At 29.0% G+C, this 23,467-nt stretch overlaps 1 protein-coding gene and 1 long non-coding RNA gene across 4 annotated transcripts in view; both read left to right on the plus strand.

Annotated features, from left to right (window-relative positions):
* LOC135127201 (muscarinic acetylcholine receptor M1) overlaps window positions 1–23,467 on the plus strand; it is a 172,155-nt gene that overhangs the window by 19,136 nt on the left and 129,552 nt on the right. The window lies entirely within an intron of this gene.
* Window positions 12,470–13,199, plus strand: LOC135127200 (uncharacterized). Its single transcript, XR_010280174.1, has 2 exons — window positions 12,470–12,544; window positions 12,828–13,199. It is a non-coding gene; the product is annotated as an uncharacterized LOC135127200 (long non-coding RNA).

The raw sequence follows: 23,467 nt of genomic DNA on the forward strand, positions 1-23,467 counted from the left end.
GAAAATAGGAACACTATCATGCAAATGAAAAATATACCAGTAGTTATGGAAAAAAGAATAGCAAGAATTTGTAATGCATTCATAGCTTCGCGACCAACACTGAAATAAGGAAACTTTTTTTGAAAATTTGCAACTGCTGATACCTGTTTCGTACTTCGTCAACTGACAATGCCTCTTGATACAAAATTTCAGTAAGTTCTTAGTTTTTTCCTGGTAATTTTTATCCAGAAGTAGGTTGCTTTCTTCAGTATGATTTGCTTCGTTGATTGTTTTCAAAACATGTACCAACATGCATATTTGGTACTGAGAATGACAACCCACATACATAAATATTAAAAATGGTGCAGGCAATACAATCGACAGAAATACAAAACCCATTCTGTAGACGAAACAGAGGTACTGTTGCCACCTAGGGAAATATTCTTGAAAGAAAGCAAGTGTGTAAAAAATTTCTTCATCATCTTCGATGGGCAGAGCGTGGAGAATTCCGCTTATCAAAGACACGACGCTGATGACTATTAAGAGAATATTAAAATAAGTACTTTGACGTTTTATGCGTCTTTCTAACACATGACCAAGACGATTAATTGGCCAAGGTTCTAACTGCCTAATGAAAGCCAGTGCAAGTTCGCCCGCGTTAGAAGCAGCATAAATTGTGACCAAAATCTAAAACTGCAACATAAGCGAAACGAATAAATTTTAGATACTTACAAAAAACGAGCCGAAGTAAACCGGCTGGTACTTGAGAAAGTAATAAGTCTCTGACTTTTTCAAAAACATGACTGTTTGTATCCCAGTTAGTACCACCACAGCGTAAAAAGCCAACTTCAGTAGAAACTTGATTGGTTTAAATTGGCACATGTCGATGCTTAGTAATCGAAATAACCACAAACAATCGTCTGAATCATAAAACATATTTTGGTGTTGTTCGAGAAATTTTGATGATGGTTAGAAAATAATGCACTTTTTTGTAAGCACAGTTCTTTCGAAGTGCTGAGTATAGAACCCCAAACTGAACTAAGGGGTTTGTGTTCAAGGGCAACTACGATGAGTCATCTATAAGCCGTTTATAAAAATTAAATAGAAAGTTATTTCTGACTTCTCTGCTAACGACGAAATAATTGTGGATACTCGTTTTAAAAATTAACTACCCGGACAATTATAATTAGACATTACGTATCGAAAGACGATTTTGTTTTTATTTCCCGAGCGTAAACGACGCAAGCATTGTAATCGACTCTTGTATTTTCTCGACTTTTCATGACCCTTAGAGGAGGTTTCGGTCCGTCCGTCTGTCTGTCGCCTATCTGGACTTTTATTAGACGATTTTACAATTTTTTGATAGCACCATTTTACGGTTTTCCAATTTTTTCAGTTTTTCAATTTCTTGATTTGCTATCTTTCAATTTTGCAATTTTTCGATTTTTCAATTATTCGATTTTCCGGTTTAGTTAGAGTTCAGTATTTTGATTTTACAGTACATATGTCGTTTTTTCGATTTTGCAGTTTTTCGGTGTTTACAATTCTCAATTTTTAATCGTCCGATTTTTCAATTTTTCCTTTCTTTAATTTTTCTAGTTCTTGATTCCCAATTTTTATTTTACAAACTTTTCATTTTATGCTTTTTTCGTTTTGTCATTTTTGCCTTTTCAGTTTTTCAATTTTGAAGCTTTTCCATTATTTGATGCGAAATGTTGAAAAATCAAAAAATTCGAAAATTGAAAAATTGGAAATCGCGAAATTTAAAAATCCAAAAGAACTAATAAATCGAAAAGTTGAATAGAGGAAAAAACGAATCGAATTGAAAAGTTGGAAAACTCAAAAACTGAAAATCAAAAAATTATGGAATCGTCAAAAATTGTAAAGTGGCAAAATTTGTGACACTGAAAGATCGAAAACTGCAAAATTGAATATCGAGAAATTGAGAAATTGAAAATCGAATAAATGGAAAAGTTTTAAATTCCAATAAATGGAAACTGGAAAAATTTTAAAAGGGAAAAAGTGAAACGTTTTAAAAATCGTAATTATTATTAAAATAGATCCATATTTAAAATGAAAACTTGATAGGTAAACTGCAAACAGAAGAAACGAAAAAATTTAAAATTGAAAAAACGACAAAAAATAAAACAAGGAAAAGTTGAAAAATCGAAAAACTGAAAAACAAAATATTCCAAATCGAAAAATAGGGAAATTAAAAACTTGAAAAATTTCACATTGAAATCAGAACTTTGTCAAACCGAAAAATTGAAAAAAAAAAAAATAGAAAACAAACGAAAAATTGCAAATCGCAAAATTGTGGAAATAAAAAATTGAAAAATTAAAAAATGGAAGAAAAGGAAAACTGAAACAATTGTAACTGAAAAAACAAAAAAATATAAAATCGGTGCATTGAAAAACCGAAAAATTGTATAAGTAAAAAAAGAAGAACCGAAACAAAAAATTGAAAATAGAAATTTTCTGCAAAATCAAAAAGTTTAAGAAACAAAAAAATGAAAAATTGGAAAGATACAAATCGAAAAATTGAAGAAACGAATAACTGAAACACAAAAATCATATGACTGGAATAGAAAAACTGAAAAATTTAAACTTGAAAATTCGAAATTTTTTGAAACTCTTTCTAAAATTAGATACCAGGTGTATGTGCCGCGTGATCACAAATAACTGAGTCTGTTAGCAACACTTTTTAGTAAAAATAATAAACTTTTGTTGCGCTTATGTTGGTATAATGGAAGTAATTCTGTGACAGAAATGTCATTCGTCACCTGCGATAATTTTAGGTTATGTTTTGTATACATTTCGTAATTTTAAAAATGTCCGCAATCTGTGAATCTTGACAGATGATAATCGGAAATATTAGAAGACATCATGATATCAGTTTCAACTATTTTTTTTTATAATTTTAAAATTTTTTATTAATAAGATCCGTGAATTGTCAAAAAGTCACCACATTGACTTCACTGGTGAAAAATTAATAGGGATTTAGATATTTTATATTGCCAGCAATGTCAGTTATTGACATTTTGCAATTTCTCGATATTATAATTTTTCGTTTTTTAATTTTTCAAGTTCTTGATTTTCATTTTCCCGATTTTTTAATTTTAATTTTCTCGCTTTTGTATCACAAATTTTCGTTTTTTCATTTTGCTTTATTATTTTAATGTGTATTTCGATTTTGTAATTTTGTGTTTATTCAGTTCTTCAAATTATCAATATTTTTTTTGATTTTGTTTGTTTTTTGGTATTTAAGAGTCTCAATTTTTAGTCTTCCGATTTTTCAACTTTTCATTTCTTCAATTTTTAAAATTTTTGATTTTTCAGACTTTTCATTTTATACCTTTTTCGTTTTTTCATTTTTGAATTTTGAGTTTTGCAAGTTTGAAACTTTTTCCATAATTTAATACGAAAAGTTGAAAAATCAAAAATTTGGAAAATCTAAAAATTCCAAATCGAGGAACTGAAGCAACGAAAAATCGAGAACCTTAAAAATCTAAAAGAACTAATAAATCGAAAAGTTGTAAAGAAGAAAAAACGAATTGAACTGAAAAATTGGAAAACCAAAAAATTGTAAAATCAAAAAATGATAGAATCATCAAAAATTCAAAAGTAGAAAAATTGTGACACTGAAAGATCGAAAATTGGAAAATTGAATATCTAGAAATTGAAAAATTAAAAATCGAATTAATGAAAAAGTTTTAATATCCACTAATTGAAAACTGGAAAAATTTTTAAATCATAAAAGGGAAAAAGTGAAACATTTTTAAAAACATAATTATTATTAGAATAGATCCATATTTAAGATGAAAACTGAAGAAACGAAAAATTGAAAAATGATAGGAAATCTGTTTTTAGACATCTAGATTTTTGGAAATAAAATAAAAATTGTATAACAACTTGATGCAATTTAACTTTGAAACTGCTAAACCAAGTGCTCTGATATATTGCCAACGTTTTAAAGTTATCGAAACCATGGTAAATTTTTTATCAAAATTTATTCGCTTATCCCACCAAAAAATTGATGACATCATCTCAAAAATTTGCCGAATAAAGACCCTCTGATATCTGCAAAATATTAGGACTCTATATTTGAGGTTTCTCACTGCACTCATAGTTTTTAGAATTGATAATACAGGGTGGCTCAAAAAAATTAATGAATGATGCAATTTATTGTATCGATTATATCAAGAACGACGGACTTCATGTTCCCGAAAATTTATTGTTAGTATTACACTAATGACGTCATCACAAAATTTTTAATGGAAAAACTCATTTGAAAAAACGCTTTAGTATTATATCTATATCTTTAACTTTAAGGGGTTATCATTCAAAAGTAAAATTCGCAAAATCTAATCTTCCTCAATTTCACAATTTTTTGATATCATTTTTTTTAACTTTTCAATTTTGCCATTCTTCAATTCCGTTTCATAATTTTCAATTTTTCAATTTCTCGTCCTCCAAAATTTTCAACTTTTCGATTTGCATTCCTTCAATTTTTCAATTATTCATTTCCTCAATTATTCAAGTTCTTGATTTTTTATTTTTCATTTTCTCGATTTTTTAATTTTCATCTTCTCGATTCTGAAACACAATTTTTTGTTTCTTCATTTCCTTTATTTTTTAAATGTTTTTTCGATGTTGTAATTTCTAATTTATTCAGTTCTTCAAATTTTTATATTTTTTTAATTTTGCAATTTTTGGATTTCTCAATTATCCGTTTTTCCGATTTCTTTAATTTTCAATAATTCGTTTTACAATATTCGACTTTTCCGATTTTGCAGTTTCTCAATTTTTATTCTTTCGATTTTTCAGTTTTTCCTTTTTGTCAAGTTTTTGATTTCCAGTTTTTACATTTTTGAAAGTATTCAGTTCATACTTTTTGTTTTTTCGTTTTCGATTTTTTAGACCCGAAATGTTGAAGAATCCAGAAATTAAAAAAGAATAGAGAAATTCAAAAATCGAAAAAGTTAAAGGATCGAAAAAATGAAAGAAGAACAAATGATTTGCATCGAAAAATCAGAAAATAAAAAAATTGTAAAACCGAAAAATTGTAGAATAGTCAAAATTGTAAAGTCGAGAAACTGGAACATTGCAAGATTGGAAAATTGAAAAATTAAATATCGAGAAACTGAAGAATTAAAAACCGAAAATAAAAAAAATCAATAGTTGAAAATTGGAAAAATTCTAATATCGTAAAACTAAAAAGTGCAACATTTTAAAAATCATAATTATTATTAGATATATTTAAAATGAAAACTAGAAAAATTGCAAATCAAAAATTGAAGAAAGGAATGATTAAAAAATCCAGAAACTGAAAAATCTAAAATTGAAAAAATAAAAATTAAAAAATTTAAAATTGAAAACCGAAATATTGTAAATCCAAAAAATTGAAAACTACAAAACTTGAAAAATTTCACATTGAAAAAAGGAAAAATTATAAAATAAGAACATTGGAAAAATTAAAAAAAAAAACCAAAACGAAAAATACTAAATCGAAAAAGTGTAGAACCGAAAAATTTAAAAATTGAGAGATTCAAAAGTTGGAAAATCGGAAAACTGAAAACTCGACTAGATGCATATCGTAAAATTGAAGAAACAAAAATAAAGAAAATAAAAACCAAAAAGACAAATTGTGAAACGAAAATATGAAGAAATGAAGAATTAAAGAATCGTAAAATTGCAAAATTTAAAAATTGAGGAAACAAAAAGTAAAAAATTGAAAAACGGCAAATCGGAAAATTGAAGAATTGAGCAACTGAAAAAATTAAAATAAAGAAAATAAAAACCGAGACGAAAATTTTGCAACTCGAAAATTGAAGAAATGAAAAATTTAAGAATCGAAAAAATGCAAAATTTAAAAATTAAAGAAATAAAAAAATGAAAATTGAAAAACCGAAATCTAGAAATTGAAGAAACAAACAACTGAAAAAAAAATTAAAATTGAAAAACAAAAAATTATTAAATCGGAAGATTAAAAATCAAATAATATAAAAATCCAAAACTTGAAAAATTGCACATTGAAAAAAAGGAAAATCAGAATAATGAAAAGCTGAAGAGTTGAAAACTAAAAACAAAAAAAAAAAATTGTAAAATGTGAGACCGAAATATTCAAAAGTTGGAAAACCGAAAAAGTGAAAACTCGTAAAATTGAAGAAACAAAAAGAATGAAAATTTGAAAATTTGAAAAAACAAACAATTGGAAAAAACTAAAATGGAGGAAACGAAAAAATTAAAAATGGGAACATTGAAATTCGCAAAATTCTAAAAGTAAAGAAAAAAAAATCTAAACTAAAAATTGCAAAACGAAAATATGAAGAAAAGAAAAATTTCAGAATCGAAAAATTGAAAACTCGAGAAATTTAAAATCGAAAATTTGCAAAATCAAAAAATTGAAAAACCGCAAATCCAAAAATTGAAGAATCGAACAACTGAAAACAAATTAAAATTGAAAAACAAAAATTATTAAATCTCAATTAAAAAATCAAATAATCGAAAAATCCAAAACTTCAAAACTTTCATATTAAAAAAAAAAAGAAAAATTATAAAATCGAAACATTGAAAAATCGAATAATTGAATAATTAAAGAAAAAAAAAAACAAAATGAAGAATTGCAAATCGAAAAATTGTAGAAATGGAAAATTGAAAAACTGAAAAATCGAAAAATTAAAAATAGAAAAAGCGTGAAATTGCAAATCTAGAAACTAAAACATCCAAATGTTAGAAAATCGAAAAACTGAAAACTCGACGAGATGATAAATTGAAGAAACGAAAAATTGAAAAATCTAAAAACTGAAACATCCAAAAGCTGGAAAATCGAAAAATTGAAAACTCGACGACGAGATGCAGATCGTAAAATTGAAGAAATAAGAAAAATGAAAAATTGAAAATTTGAAGAAACGAACAATTGGTAAAAACTAAAATTGCGGAAACAAAAAAATTAAAAATGGGAACATTGAAAAATCAAAAAATTGTAAAAATAAAGAAAATAAAAACCGAACCGAAAAATTGCAAAACGAAAATATGAAGAAATGAAAAATTACGGAATTGAAAAATTGAAAACTCGGGGAATTTAAAATAAAAAAATTGCAAAATCTAAAAATTGAAGAAACAAAAAAAAAAATGAAAAATTGAAAAACTGAAAAACCCAAAATCAAAAATTGAAGACACGAACAACTGAAAAAATTAAAATTGGAAAGCAAAAAAAAATTAAATCGGAAGATTAAAAAATCAAAAAATTTAAAAATCCAGAACTTGAAAAATTTCACATAAAAAAAAGAAAAATTGAAAAATCGAACCATTGAAAAATCGAATAATTGAAAAATTAAAGAAAAAAAGCCGAAACGAAAAATTGCAAATCGAAAAATTATAGAAATGGGAAATTGACAAATCGTAAATTCAAAAAATTAAAAATAGAAAAATAGTGAAATTACAAATCAACGAATTTTAAAATCTAAAAATTGAAACATTGAAATTTTGAAAGGTCGGAAAACTGAAAACTCAACGAGATGAAAAATTGAAGAAAGAAAAAATTGAGAGAACTTGAGAAAAAAAGTAAAAGTAAAGAAAATAAAAACCTAAACGAAAAATTGCAAAACGAAAATATGAAGAAAAGAAAAATTACAGAATCGAAAAATTGAAAACTCGAGAAATTTAAAATCGAAAATTTGCAAAATCAAAAAATTGAAAAAACAAAAAAAAAATGAAAAATTGAAAAACCGCAAATCCAAAAATTGAAGAACCGAACAACTGAAAACAAATTAAAATTGAAAAACAAAAATTATTAAATCTCAGGATTAAAAAATCAAATAATCGAAAAATCCAAAACTTGAAAAATTTCATATTAAAAAAGAAGAAAAATTGTAAAATCGAAACATTGAAAAATCGAATAATTGAAAAATTAAAGAAAAAAAAACGAAATGAAAAATTGCAAATCGAAAAATTGTAGAAATGGAAAATTGAAAAACAAAAAAATCGAAAAATTAAAAATAGAAAAAGCGTGAAATTGCAAATCTAGAAATTAAAACATCCAAATGTTAGAAAATCGAAAAACTGAAAACTCGACGAGATGATAAATTGAAGAAACTAAAAATTGAAAAATCTAAAAACTAAAACATCCAAAAGCTGGAAAATCGAAAAATTGAAAACTCGACGACGAGATGCAGATCGTAAAATTGAAGAAATAAGAAGAATGAAAAATTGAAAATTTGAAGAAACGAACAATTGGTAAAAACTAAAATTGCAGAAACAAAAAAATTAAAAATGAGAACATTGACAAATCAAAAAATTGTAAAAATAGAGAAAATAAAAACTTCACCGAAAAATTTCAAAACGAAAATATGAAGAAAAGAAAAATTACAGAATCGAAAAATTGAAAACTCGGGAAATTTAAAATCAAAAAATTGCAAAATCTAAAAATTGAAGAAAAAAAAAATGAAAAATTGAAAAACTGAAAAACCCCAAATCGAAAAATTGAAGACACGAACAACTGAAAAAATTAAAATTGGAAAGCAAAAAATCGTTAAATCGGAAGATTAAAAAATCAAAAAATTAAAAAATACAAAACTTGAAAAATTTCACATAAAAAAAAAGAAAAATTGAAAAATCGAACCACTGAAAAATCGAATAATTGAAAAATTAAAGAAAAAAAAGCCGAAACGAAAAATTGCAAATCGAAAAATTATAGAAATGGGAAATTGACAAATCGAAAAATCAAAAAATTAAAAACAGAAAAATAGTGAAATTACAAATCAAAGAATTTTAAAATCCAAAAATTGAAACATTCAAATTTTGAAAGGTCGGAAAACTGAAAACTCGACGAGATGAAAAATTGAAGAAAGAAAAAATTGAGAGAACTTGAGAAAAAAAGTAAAAATAAAGAAAATAAAAATCTAAACGAAAAATTGCAAAACCAAAATATGAAGAAAAGAAAAATTACAGAATTCTAAAAATTGAAAACTCGAGAAATTTAAAATTAAAAATTGAAAAACAGCAAATCCAAAAATTGAAGAACCGAACAACTGAAAACAAATTAAAATTGAAAAACAAAAATTATTAAATCTCAGGATTAAAAAATTAAAATAATTGAAAAATCCAAAACTTGAAAAATTTCATATTAAAAAAAAAAAAGAAAAATATAAAATCGCAACATTGAAAAAGCGTGAAATTGCAAAAATCTAGAAATTAAAACATCCAAATGTTAGAAAATCGGAAAACTGAAAACTCGACGAGATGATAAATTGAAGAAACGAAAAATTGAAAAATTTTAAATTAGAAAACAAGAAAATATACAACCGGAACAAAAATTTGCAAATCGAAAAATTGTAGAAATGAAAAAGTGAAAAATCGAAAAATTAAAAATACAAAAATTGTGAAACTGCAAATTTAACAATTGTAAAATCTAAAAACTGCAACATTCAAAAGTTGGAAAATCGGAAAATTGAAAACTCGACGACGAGATACAGATCGAAAATTGAAGAAATAAGAAAACCAAAATTTAGGAAACAAAAAAATTAAAAATGGAAACATGGAAAAATAAAACAATTGTAAAAATAAAGAAAATAAAAACCGAAACGAAAAATTGCAAAACGAAATATGAAGAAAAGAAAAATTACGAAATCAAAAATTTTAAAATCTAAAAATTGAAGAAACAAAAAATGAAAAACAGAAAAATTGAAAAACCGCAAATCGAAAAATTGAACACATGAACACCTGAAAAAATTAAAATTGGAAAGCAAAAAATTTTTAAATCGCAAAATTAAAAAATCAAATAATTAAAAATAGAACCATTGAAAAATCGAATAATTGAAAAATTAAAGAAAAAAAAAGCTGAAACGATAAATTGCTAATCGAAAAATTATAGAAATGGAAAATTGACATGGAAAAACCAAAAAATTAAAAATAGAAAAATCGTGAAATTTCAAATCAAAAATTTTTAAAACATTTAAAACATTCAAATGTTGGAAAATCGGAAACTGAAAACTCGACGAGATGAAAAATAGAAGAAAGTAAAATTTGAGAGAACTTGAGAAAAAGTGTAAAAATAAAGAAAATTGTAAAACGAAATATGAAGAAAGGAAAAATTACAGAATCGAAAAATTGAAACCTCGAGAAATTTTAAATCGAAAAATTGAAGAAACAAAAAGATTAAAAATTGAAAAATCGCAATTCGAAAAATTTAAGAAACGAATAACTGAAAAAATTTAACTTTGAAAAAACAAAAAATTATAAAATCTGAACATTGAAAAATCGAATAACTGAAAAATTCAAAAATTAGAAAATTGAAAAATTTAAACTTGAAAACTCGAAAAATTGCAAATCGAAAAAGTGAGAGACAAACACAAACAAAAAATGAAAAATCGAGGAACTGAGAAATTCGGTCTAAAAACTGCGGGAGTGTTATTTACGCGACTGGTTTTCACTTCATAGAAGTTTTGTCGAAAAAATGTTTGACTTATTTTTTGTGATTTGTATTGACTGTACACGCAGTCATTTTAGAAATTGGGATGGTTCGTCAAATAAAATAATAGTACAGAAAACTGATGCCGTTGAATATGTAGGCTGTCCATAATGCACCCAAAGCGGTATGTATTGTAAAAATATAGAATCGAGGCTAGTCTTAGTAATAGTATTTTCAGCGCGAGCTTTCGTTCGTGGAATAATAAACTTATTATCGTAATTATGTTATTTCGATAGTTAAATTACGACCCTTGATTATAGTCATCGATAGACACAAACAACATATCGCGTTACATCCACCCCTTAATACCAACCTTTCCAAGTCGCATCACGCCCCGGCCGTAATTTCCGACCACCCTTTTTATTATTCGCAGTTGTCATTACTTATTAACGGCAATTCCAATCGAATCCGAGCCATAGAAAAAGCTCGAATAGTTGTCACGACATTTAGCCGATGTGTGTGATAACAAGGCACACACGTTATTAGGGGTCGCATTTTCACCAAACGATTCGTTTCCAAGTTAAGAGACGCGATTTCCAGCACGCAATGACTTTCTAAATCAGATAACTTGGCCCCAAACTAACCATGTTAAATGTGGCGCCCTTGCATGAAACGTCCCTTAATGCTACTTCTACATCAAGCTGTCTTATATTAGTCAAAGCGAAGGTTCCGCGATTTATCGCGATATTTATGTTTGCAGGAATCTTTAAGGGTTTTCGCAACGAATATAAAACTCGATAATGCAGGTTCATCTCAATAATGTCGTACCGTTCGGGCGAATTGTCAGGCCGGAATGCGAATCAGAAGCAGAGATATTCGAGATAATTTGTTTTCAAGGGGGTTATGATGTTGATAGGAGGAAAGGATTCGGCCCTGTGCGAGTTTGTCATAGTTGGGGGTGGAAACATAAAGCTTTTCTGATAGTTCTTCGACTAGGGTGGGAAGCACGCACGAGGTCTTCAGTTGGAAAGGTCGTGAAAGGTGGTTTTAATTTCCGTTGGACGGATTTTGCATAATACGACACGCGTTTTTTTAATTTATTTGCTTGTTTTACGGCATCTTTGTTGTAATTTGTCTGTTTCAATGAAATTTAGATTTCTGCGGGAAACAAATAGGTGACATTAGCGGTCCTTTTTCGTTAAGGTTTATCTTCAGTTTTATTTACCGCCCTACTTTTACTTTCAGAGCGTAAGCTAGGGACTATTGTATTAGGGTCCGGTTGACGAATGGCTAATTTCATGTTTTCTCGACGTTTTGTAGCTCCTAGAACATGAAAAGTAGGCAATTTTATCAAACAAGGAATCTACGACAATACTAAATAAATTACTGTGAAATTCCATGTGTAGTTGGAGATTATCAGATGATAATTATTAATTTCTACTAAAAATTTAATGATGTCGTTTCAAAATGTTGAATAGTAAATATTACGTGAAGTATGCGCAAGTCAAAACAAATTATTGAAAGAATTTATTAACTACTTGCTACGATTGCTATTTTATTAGTGTTATTATGCACGTATCAAAATTTTTGTTCTCATTAAAATGTTGATGACATCTTCATAAATTTTTATTAAGGAAATCTAGAAACTGTCTACACTTCAACGAAGTCCAAAAACTATGGAAAAGTAGTCAGAAAAATTTGGAAAAACTGGAACCTCTATAATAAAAAGTCTTATGTAACCTTGAACGATCTGAAAGTTCTAAAAACGTACTCAAAATTCTGGAAATTTTCAAGCTATGCACACTCAATACTGGAAACTTGTTAATTGTTGAAGTTCTGAAAATTTAAGTAAAACTAAGAACAACTTTGGAAATTTTGCCAATTCTCAAAATACTGGAAATTTTGAAAACTCTGAAAACTTTAGAAATTTTAGAAAGCCTAGAAATTCAGAATACTTAAAACTCTATATGGATACTACAGACTCTAGAAGCTTTGCAAACTGTAAAAACAGAACATTTAGACAGTGTAAAAATTCTGATAACACTATATTCTATGGACATTTTGGAACCTCTGAAAATACGAGAACTTTGGAAACTTAAAAAGTCTATAAAGTTTAAATATTTTAGAAACTCGAAATCTGTAAAACTGTGTGAAGTTTCTTGGCAATCTGCTAAAACCATATCAGCTGTCTATTATGACAATATAGGAATTTGTAGAAAACTAAACTGGAAAAATTTAGAGAGTATAAAAATGATAGATTCTATGGAAATTTTGGAGCATCTGAAAACTGTAACAATTCTAGAAACCCTGAAAATTTTACAAACTTAGAAAGCTGTAAAAAATCTAGAAATTCTAAATCCAGGGGATGTAGAACAACTGGAGGCTCTCCAAACCTAGAAGAATTTGTGTTCTCTAAAAATTTGCTAAACTTTGGAAGCCATGATCTTTGAAACTCTATATGAGCACTCTTGAGATTCTAGAAGCTTAGGGAAATCTAGAATTACTAGAGAATTTGAAGAATATAAAAATTCTGAAAATTCTAGATTCTACAGAAATTTTGGAATCTCTGTAAACACGAAAGTTTTACAAATTTAAAAACCTAGAAACTGTGAAAACTCCAGAAACCTTGAAATGTGTAAACAATTTAGAAGTTCTAAAAGTCTTGGGAACTAGAGAAACGCCTAAAACTCAAAATCTTTGAAACTCCAGTGAATACTTTAGAAACTCTAAAGGCATTAAGGATTCTACAAATACTAGAAAATGTAGGAAGTGTAGAAATTTCGAAAATTCTAGATTCTGCGGAAATTTTGGAACCTCAGCAAAAACGAAAAATTTTGAAAATTTAGAAACTGTAACAATTATAGGAACCCTGAAAACTTTACAAACTTCGAAAACTGCAAAAAACAAGTAATTCTAAAAAGAGTGAAGTTCTGGAAACGTTGGAGTCTGTTAAAACCATATTAGCTGTTTGCTGTGGCAATCCAGGGGATGTAGAACAACTGGAGACTCTCCAAACCTAGAAGAATTTGTGTTCTCTAAAAATTTGCTAAACTTTTGAAGCCAGAATCTTTGAAACTCTATATGAGTACTCTCGAGATTCTAGAAGCTTAGGGAAATCTAGAATTACTAGAGAATTTGAAGAATATAAAAATTCTGAAAATTCTAGATTCTACAGAAATTTTGGAATCTCTGTAAACACGAAAGTTTTACAAATTTAAAAACCTAGAAACTGTGAAAACTCCAGAAACCTTGAAATGTGTAAAAATGTAAAAATTCTTGTCTTGGAAACTTGGGAAACTCCTAAAATTCAAAATCTTTGAAACTCTATATGGATACTCTAGAAACTCTAAAGGCATTAAGGAATTTATAAATACTTACCAGAAAATTTAGAAAGTGTAGAAATTTTGAAAACTCTAGATTCTACGGAAATTTTGAAAATTTAGAAACTGCAACAATTCTAGAAACCCTGAAAACTCTACAAACTTTGAAAGCTGTAAAAAATTTAGAAATTCTAAAAGGCGTGAAAGTTTTGGAAACTTTGGAGTCTGTCAGGAGATGTAGAACAACTGGAGACTTTGCAAGCCCGGAAGAATTTGTGTTCTCTAAAAATTTGCTAAACTTTAAAAAATCACTTTGTTTAAAGACTCTAAAAAATTTGGAAATTCTGAAAGTATTGAAAATTAATTCTCGAGGCTGTGGAAAAAAATACAAAGTTTCATAAATCTACAATTTGGAGACCTTCTAAACTCTAGAAACTTTGAAAATTCTGCACATCTTGGAGAATGTGCGAAGTCAAAACTCATCTATGGGAATTCTTAAAACTGAAATCATTCTGGAAACTTTGAGATTTTTGTAAGAAGTTTAGAGCCGTTAAAAAATTTGGAGATTCGGGGAGGTTTGAAGATTTTGTCATTTCTCGGAACTGCGCAAATCCTAGAATTGAAAAAACTCTAGAAATTTTGATAAATCTACCTTTGAATTCTAGAATCCTAGGAAATTCTGTAAAGGTAGGCGAATTTGTGGATTAATGACACTCAGCTGAGGAAATTTTATTTTTATAAGCCTTAGTAACTATACAAAAATTCAAGAATGTGTGGACATTCCAAAAAAATTGGAAATTCTTGAAACTGAAAATTTTACCAATTCTCGGACCTGTGGAAATCTTAGAATTCTAGAAACACTGGAAACTCTGGAAGATTTTGCAAACCTGGAAGAATTTGTGGACTCTGAAAATTTGGTAAACTTTTAAAAGCCAGAATCTTTGAAACTCTATATGGGTATTCCGAGACTCTAAAAGCTTTGGTAAATCTAGAATTACTAGAAAATTTAAAGAATATAGAGATTCTACAGAAATTTTAGAATCTTTGGAAAGTTTTATAACCACTCAAAGTTAACAAATTCTAGAAACTGTGAAAACTCTAGAAACTTTAAAAGGTGTGAAGGTGTTGGAAACTTGAAAAATTCCTAAAATTCACAGTCCTTAAAATCCCGTATGGATACTCCAGAGAATCTAAAAGCATTACGGAATCTACAAATACTAGAAAATTTGTCAAGTTTAAAAATTTTGAAAATTCTAGATTCTACGTAAATTTTGGAACCTCTGCAAACTGGAAAATTTTTGGCCACTAAAAATTCTAGAAACACTGAACATTCCAGAAGTTTCGAAAACCGTAAAAAATCTAGAATTCTAAAAAGTGTGAAGGTTTGAAATCCTAGGAAACTTTTAAAATTAAATCAACTGTCTACTGTGGTAATGTAGAAGACTAGAATAACTGAAAACTCTTCAAACCTGAGAGAATTTGTGCATCCAGCTATGAAAATTTAAAAAAATGAAATTACTCAAATTTAGTGTGGGTCTAGAATTCTAGGCACTATGGAAAGTTTGATAAATCTAAAATTTTAAAACCATTTAAATTCTAGAAACCCTTAACGGTTTCACAAACCTGGAAAAATTTATGGATTTTCGTGGCTGTGGAAATCTTATAATTCTAGAAATTCTACAAAGTTTCATAAATATACAATTTGCAGACATTCTGAACTTTAGAAACTCTAGAAGATTTTGCAAATCTGGAAAAATGTGCGAAGTCAAAAACTCATCTATGGAAATTCTTGCAACTGAAATCATTCTGAAAACTTTGAGATTTTTTTCGCTTTAGAAGCTCTTGCAAGAAATCTAGAGCTATTAAAAAATTTGGAAATTCGGGGAGGTTTGAAGATTCCCTCGGAACTGCGCAAATCCTAGAATTGTAGAAACTCTACAAAGTTTGATAAATCTACCTTCAAATTTTAGAATCCTGGGAGATTCTGCAAACCTAGACGAATTTGTAGGAATTTTTGTATTAATGAAACTCAGCTGAGGAAATTCTAAAACCAAAGTCACTCTGGAAACTTTTTTGATTTTTATAAATTCTAGAAAATTTTGTAATTTTCAAAAAATTTAAGTACTCTAGAGGCTCTAAAAAAATTGGAAATCCTGGAAGCTTTGAAGATTTGATAATCTAAAGAGGTCGAAATCTCGAATTCCAGAGAGTCTAGTAAACTTAATACACTAAAATTTCGAAATTCTTTAGACTCTAGAAACTTTGGAAAGTTCTGCGAATCTGGGAGAATTTTTTTCTATCGGCTACAGAAACTATGGAACCTTAAAAAAATTTAATGATTCGTAAAAATTTGGAAAATCTGGAAACTTTGAAAATTTTGCCAATTCTCGGAACTGTGGAAATCCTAGAATTCTAGAACCACTAGAAACTCTGGAAGATTTTGCAAACTTGGTATTTGTGGACTCAGAGAACTCAACTGTGCTATTTCTAAAAATTGAAATCACTTTCAAAAATTTGGGAGTACTATTACTTTAGTACTTTGGAAACTTTGAAAAATATAAAAACTCCGCAGAATGCAAATATTTGATTTTTGAAAGCTTTGAAGATTTGCAATTTTCGAAACTGTGGAAATACTCAAATTTTAGAGATCCTAGAATGTGTGATAATGATAAATCTAATATTTGGAAATCCTTTAAACTCTAGAAACTGTGGAAGATTTTGTGAACATTTGAGAATTTATGGCTTCACGAAGCGCAAGTGTAGAAATTATAAAAACTGAAATCACTCTGAAAACTTTGGAATTTCTATAAGCTGTAGAAACTTTAGGAATTCTGTAAATTCTAGAAAATTTGATAAAGTTAAAATTTGGAAACCCTTTAAACTTTAAAAGCTCTGGTAGATTTTGCAAACCTGCGCAAATTTGAAGAGACGGGAAACTCAACTGAGAAAATTGTAAAAACTGAAATCTATCTGAAAACTTTGGGATTTCTATAAGTTTTAGAAACTCTGGAGTATTAAAAAAAATAAGGACTCTAGCGACTCTAAAAAAAATTCAAAATTCTGAAGGTTTGAAGACTGAAAATTCTCAGAACTGTGAAAATCTTATCCCTTCAGAAACTCTAGAAAGTTTGATGAATTTAAAATCTGAAAACAATTTAAATTCTAGGCAGTCTGGAAGATAACAAACCTGGGGGAATTTGTAGAGTCAGGAAACTCAACTGTGAAAATTTTAAAAACTGAAATCTCTGAAAACTTTGGGGTTTGGGGGAAAAAGTAGAGCGATCTGATCGAGCACTTTTATCAAATTTCATTAGTGATTTTTTATGAAATTTATGGCCACACTGTATATTGTTACGCGTTCTGGATGTTTTGCTTTATATTTGAAAAGATCATAATATAATTAGTTTCAATTAATTAATTAATTAATATAATTTTCCACGTTGACGAACTACTGCGATCGATTTTTATTTCAATAACTAACATTTGTTAAAACTAATTGTTTAAATTTACTGCTTCTGGGAAACAAATTTGTGTAACTATTACATGCTGGTGAATAAAAAAAAACATATTTAAGTCTATATTTTTACATTAAAATTAGAACGAGAGAAGAACGGCTCAAGTTTTATGAACTAAAAGGAAAATAATTTTTATAAGTAGCTAAAATGCGGGAACAAACAGAATAAATGCTAACAATATAAAAAAAATATTTCATTTTCTAAAGATTATACATTTAGTAAACAAGTTGAGATAATGATGTTAATTTGGTAATTAATATGCGTTCGGTTAACTTTTTCGTAAAATTTATTTTGTTATTATTATGCAAAACTGATTAAAACAAGTGAATGAAAATCGAATTCGAACTACGCCACAGATTAATATGATCATATTTAATTATTCATAAATAACACTTCATTATTATAAACTATCGTGTTTTCCTATTTTGAGCCAAAAGTCCTGTTTCCTTCCGGTTGAACATGTATTCAGTTAATATATTTTGGCACAATTTTTCTAGTGAGTGTACGCACAACTTACGTTTTGTTTATACTAGAATATTAATCAAGTGAGTTATCAATTGATTAAACTTTCCTATCAAAATACGTCGGAATGTAAGATATGAGTAAATATTGATAGACTTTACATGAGTGACTAGATAGATAAGCTTCCATATTTTTGTGGAAACCGGTTGAAAAAATTTTAACAAAACAACAACGTCCTTAAATGACTAAATCTTACTCACGTTTCTGCTGCTTAGTTACCTCTACAATCATAAAAGCAATTTTTTTTAATTAACAAAGCACCTGTATCCAAAACACGTTGAGCTTTTTATAAGTCGTGCCATATTTGCGTGCCGAAAGCGTTCAAAAGGACATGTACTCACATCACATAAAATGAAACCTAATTTTTCCCAACAAAATAAATCCCTTCAATTCGTCTCCCTCTGAAAGCTTTTCGATGTGATCGAATCCTGCGACATTCGCAATCCCCAAATCGCATTAGACGAAGAAAATCTGCATCGGTGCAACAATTACGTCGGCCTTTTAATTAATTTGGATTCGTCTGAAGTAGGTGACGCTCCGATCTGATTGCTCATTTCCGCTTATGGCGGTTGTTTCCTCAGGAATTACGGGCATGACTTGTGGTATTCTCTTCTTCATCCGTTTAGTAAAGTTGATGTCAAGTCGACGAACATCCGACTTAATAATTTAGGTACATTTACGTCCAATTTTGAATTATTCGACGTCCTGACGCATCAGACACTTCGTCAATTTATTATTTACGCGAGTTTCGCAGAGCCGGGAAGCGGAAGGTGAGAGAGGGTCAGTTAAGGGATGTGGGAAAGAGTATTCAAATTTCACAAATAGAAGTAGAATAGAATAGAATATTTTATTTTGGGAAATTCCTTGGGGGTGGAGGAAAGGTTGCGGTTAGAAAAGAAATCATATTAAAAATTAAAATGGAAATAGATATTGAACATGTAATTGTTAGCCTATAGTCAAAGGAGTTTGGTTTTAAATAATTAACATACAACCAAATCTCTCAATCTTAGCAAGCTTTCAGGTCGTTTATAGATGATTTAAGTTTTGATGCATTTTTATACATATTTCTGAAATCAACAGTCTTCTAGTGTTGATTAAAGGTCTACTTTTACACTTTTATTTTTGGTTTTCATTCAAACATATGGAGGTACTCAAGGTTCAGTGTTGGGAGCACTGTTCTCCGCTAATTTATTAACGATATTTGAAACAATCTAACCTGTAAATACTTAATGCATGCAGATAATTTAAAAAATGAGAAAATTCAACGGCGATCCTCAGAGATTTCAATTAAAAAGATTTGGCTTACGAATTCTGCATATTAGACGAGTAACAGATTCCGTTTCGTCGGTGTATTTAATTGTGAATACTAATATTAACTGTCGCGAGCTGCTGAAACATTCTTTTTGGAATTCTTTTTTCAAATTTAAACATCAAAAAAATGTCCTCGCTCATAATTATGTAAATAGTGAAGAAAAACTTGACATTTTTACGTGCAAATTGTCGGACATCAAAGGACTGCTATCAGTTGAATGTTGTTAGAATCTATTCATTTGTGTGAGCTTGAGTGGTTGGTTACGAGAGTGTGTGATTGTGTTATCTATGTTTATATTACAGAGTATTTTGTTTCAGAAAATTTAAATAATATTTACCTTGAACAATTTTGAGCTAACGTCATCACTCTGTTGGTGGGGATAATTATATAAAGTGTGGCTAATCTTTTATCATCTGTACGATATTCTTAACTCATCAGGGCACACACAGCAGACAGACATACAAACGGAAACGAGAGAGATATATAGATTAAATTCTCGTCTTCTTTAAAGAAGATACAGTATATTTCGTATATTTTTGGTTTCGTTGGACTTTTTCTTCGTAATAGGTTGAAAGAAATGGATAAAATAAACCTCAACAATTTAGCATCGAAAGAAAATTTACTTAGAGATAAGTGTGAAAATGTTTAAACACAGGTTGTTCAATAACAAGAGAATGAGTATCCAAATATGATCAGCTTGAGAAATAGGATGCAACATTGTCCAAATTTTTATATGTTTGTCAAAGTAACTAAAAAAATTGGTCGAAGGTTGTTTCGGCAAGATTTCCCTCGCCCCTGGGAGAAATCCCATTTCTTAAAAAAAAATGCGAAAAAATATAGATAATACCATGCCGTAACATCGTAAGAAGCCAAATGACACCCTATATTTTTTTGTATTTTCTTACAACAGCAAACTTTTTCTGAATCCGTTAATGTCATATTTTAATTACCCATACTCCGCCACTGGCTATGTTACGAAATTACATTTGTTTATTGTTGATCTGGAGTGCACTATTACTCTTTTCATAAAGTATTAACAATTCCTCTAAAAATATGTATGTACTGATAAAGGGCAAGGCTATGCCTACATTTCTAGTGAGTTTTCACATTTGAAAATGTTTCGGTCTCGTTAGTTCTTAATATTTTAATTGTGTTTTTGGTTTCGTAAATTTTATTTTTTACTATTACTCTTGTAAGTTAGAATAAATATAGAGTGGATAGAAAAGTTTTTTAGATCTCCAGGGTTTCAAGAATTTCTAGAATACCTAGACGTTCCGGTGTCCTTATTTTATCAGAGTTTCTAGAGTTTAAAGGGTTTCCTAATTTTAGATTTATTAAACTGTCTGGACTTCCTAGAAATCTAGAATTTCCACAGTTCCCAGCATTGTTTAGAACTTCCAGAATTTCCAAATTTTTTATAGTCTCAAGTTTCGTTAAACCTTTTAAGGGTTTCATTTAGAGTTTATAAAACTTAAGCTATAAGAGTGATTGCAGTTTTTAGAATTTCCACAATTTTTTTCAAGGTTTACAGATTCTTTCAGAGTTTCTAAATTTAAATTTCCCTTTTTAGAATTTTCACGGTTGAATTTTTTGAGTAAATAAATTCTCCCAGGCTTGCAGAATCTCCCAGAGTAACTAGATTTTATTCAGAGTGAAATGAGTTTTTAAAATTTGCACAGTTGAGGTTTCTGGGTCCACAAATTTTCTCAAGTTTGCATAATCTTGCAGAGCTTCTAAAGTTTAAAAGGTTTACTAAATTTTAAATGTCCCAAATTTTCTAGAGCTTCTAAAATAATTAAGGGACTTCTACATTTCCGAGAAGAGTTAAAAGTTCCAAATCTCTCAAAATTTCCATATTGTTAGTTTCTAGTGACCTTAAATTTTTAAAGCTTCCAGAGATTCTAGAACTTACAAAAATCGCAAAATTTTCAGACTAACGTCAGTTTTTTAGAATTTCCGTGGCTGAATTTCATGAATCTACAATTTCTCCCAGGTTTGCAGAATTTTCTAGAGTTTCTAGAGATCAGACGGTTTCCAAATTTTAGGTTTACTAAACTTTCTAGAGTTTCTGGAACTCGAAAAACTGCATAGCTTCTAAAATTGACAGTCTTCAAAATTTCCATCATTTCCAAAGCCCTTAAATTCTTCAAAAGTGCCAGAGTTTCTAGAACTTATAGAAATCCTTAAGTTTTCAGAGTGATTGCAGTTTTTACATTTTCCACAATTGAGGTTGCTGAGTCAACAAAAGGTTTTCAGATTATTCCAGAGTTTCTAAAATTTAAAAGATTTCGAACTTTTAGGGTTGTTGAACCTTCTAGATTTCTAGAATTTGAGAATTTCCTGTTTCGAGAATTGCCAGGGATTTTAAATGTTCCAGGATTTTCAAATTTGTCAGAGGCTGTAGAATCTTTATGTCTTGTAAAGATTCCAGAGACATAGAGCCTACAGACTTCGCAAATCTTTTAGTCATTTCCTGTTTTAGAATTTCCACAGTCGAGTTTTTGAGAGAACAAATTCTTCCAGGTTTGCAGAATCTCCCAGACTAACTAGATTTTATTCAGAGTAAAATCAGTATTTAAAATTTACACAATTGAGGTTTTTGACTGAACAAATTCTCCCAGGTCTGCAGAATCTCTGAGGGTAACTAGATTTTATTCATACTGAAATCAGTATTTGAAATTTACGCAGTTGAGGTTTTCGAGTCCACAAATTTTCTCAAGTTTGCAGAATTTTCCAGAGCTTTTAAAGTTTAAAGGGTTTTAAAATTTTAAATGTCCTAAATTTTCTAGAGCTTATAGAACTAAAGGACTTTCACATTTCCGACGATAGTTAAAATTTCCAAATCTCTCAAAATTTCCATATTCTTAGGGTTTCTATGGACCTTTAATTTTTAAAGCTTCCAGAGTTTCTAGAACTGATAGAAGTACCAAAATTTTCAGAGTGACGTCAGTTTTTAGAATGTCCGTGGCTGAATTTCATAAATCTATAATTTCTCCCAGGTTTGCAGAATTTTCTAGAGTTTCTAGAGCTCAGACGGTTTCCATATTTTAGGTTTACTAAACTTTCTAAAGTTCATGGAATTCGACAAACTCCATAGCTCCTAAAATTGACAGTCTTAAAAATTTCTAGAATTTCCAAATTTTTTAGATTTTCTAGAGCTCTTCAATTCTTTAAAAGTGCCAGAGCTTCTAGAACTTATAGAAATCCTTAAGTCCACAAAAGGTTTTCAGGTTCTTCCAGAGTTTCTAAAGTTTAAAAGATTTCGAACTCTTAGGTTTATTGAACTTTCTAGATTTCTAAAATTTGAGAATTGCCACAGTTCCCAACATAGTTAAGGATTTTTAATCGTCCAGGATTTTCAAATTTGCCACAGGCTCTAGAATCTTTTTATTTTTTGAAAATCGCAGTCGTAGAACCTATAGACCTGTCAAATCTTTTAGTAACGTCTTTTTGTAACAAGTTTTCTAGAGCTTCTAGAATTAAAGGGTTTCCACATTTTCGAGAATTGTTAAAAGTTATAAATCTCCCAAAATTTCCATGTTCTCAGAGTCTCTAGGGACCTTAAATTTTCAAAATTTCCTGGATTGAGTTTCATGAATCCACAATTTCTCTGCTGAATTTTCCATAGTTTCTAGAGCTTAGAGGGTTGCCAAATTTTAGATTTACCAAACTTTCTAGAATTTCTGGAATTAGCGAAATTTCCAGAGTTTCCAAATTTTTACAGTCTCTAGAGTCCTTAAAATCTTCGTAAGTGCCAGGGTTTCTAGAACTTATAGAAATTCCAAAGTTTTTAGAGCGACTTCAGTCTTTAAAATTTCCGGAATTGGGTTCCATTAATCCACAATTTCTCCCAGGTATGCAGAAGCTTCCAGGGTTTCCAAAGTTAGGTTTATTAAACTTTCTAGAGTTTCTAAAATTCTAGGATTTCCACAGTTGTGAGAGTTCACAAAATCTTGAAAGCTTCTCGAATTTCCAAATTATTTAGAGATTCTAGAGTTCTTAGAAAAAGGTTCTAGAGCTTCTAAAGCTACAGAAATCCCAATGTTCTTAGAATGATTACATTTGAAAAATTTCCGTGGTTGAGTTTTCTAAGTCCACAAATTCCCGTAGGTTTTCAGAAGTTTCTAGAGTTTAAGAAGGTTCCAAATTTTAGATTTTTATAAAACTTTCTAGAGTTTCTAGAGTCTTAGGATTTCCACAGTCTCGAGAACTGACAGTCTTCAAATCTTCCAGAATTTCCAAATATTTAGAATCTCTAGAGTACCTACTTAATTTTTCCAGAGTTTCTAAATCTTATCCCGAAGGATTCAGAGTGATTTCATTATTCAGAATTCTTGGAGAGAATGAAAAAGAACATAAATATGAAAATTGGTAGAAGGTTATTTCGACAGAACTTCCTTCGCCCCTA

This window comes from Zophobas morio, unplaced genomic scaffold (genome assembly GCF_036711695.1).
Source record: "Zophobas morio isolate AGI-343-1 ecotype UQ-CSIRO unplaced genomic scaffold, CSIRO_AGI_Zmor_V1 ptg000011l, whole genome shotgun sequence".
NCBI lineage: Eukaryota > Metazoa > Arthropoda > Insecta > Coleoptera > Tenebrionidae > Zophobas > Zophobas morio.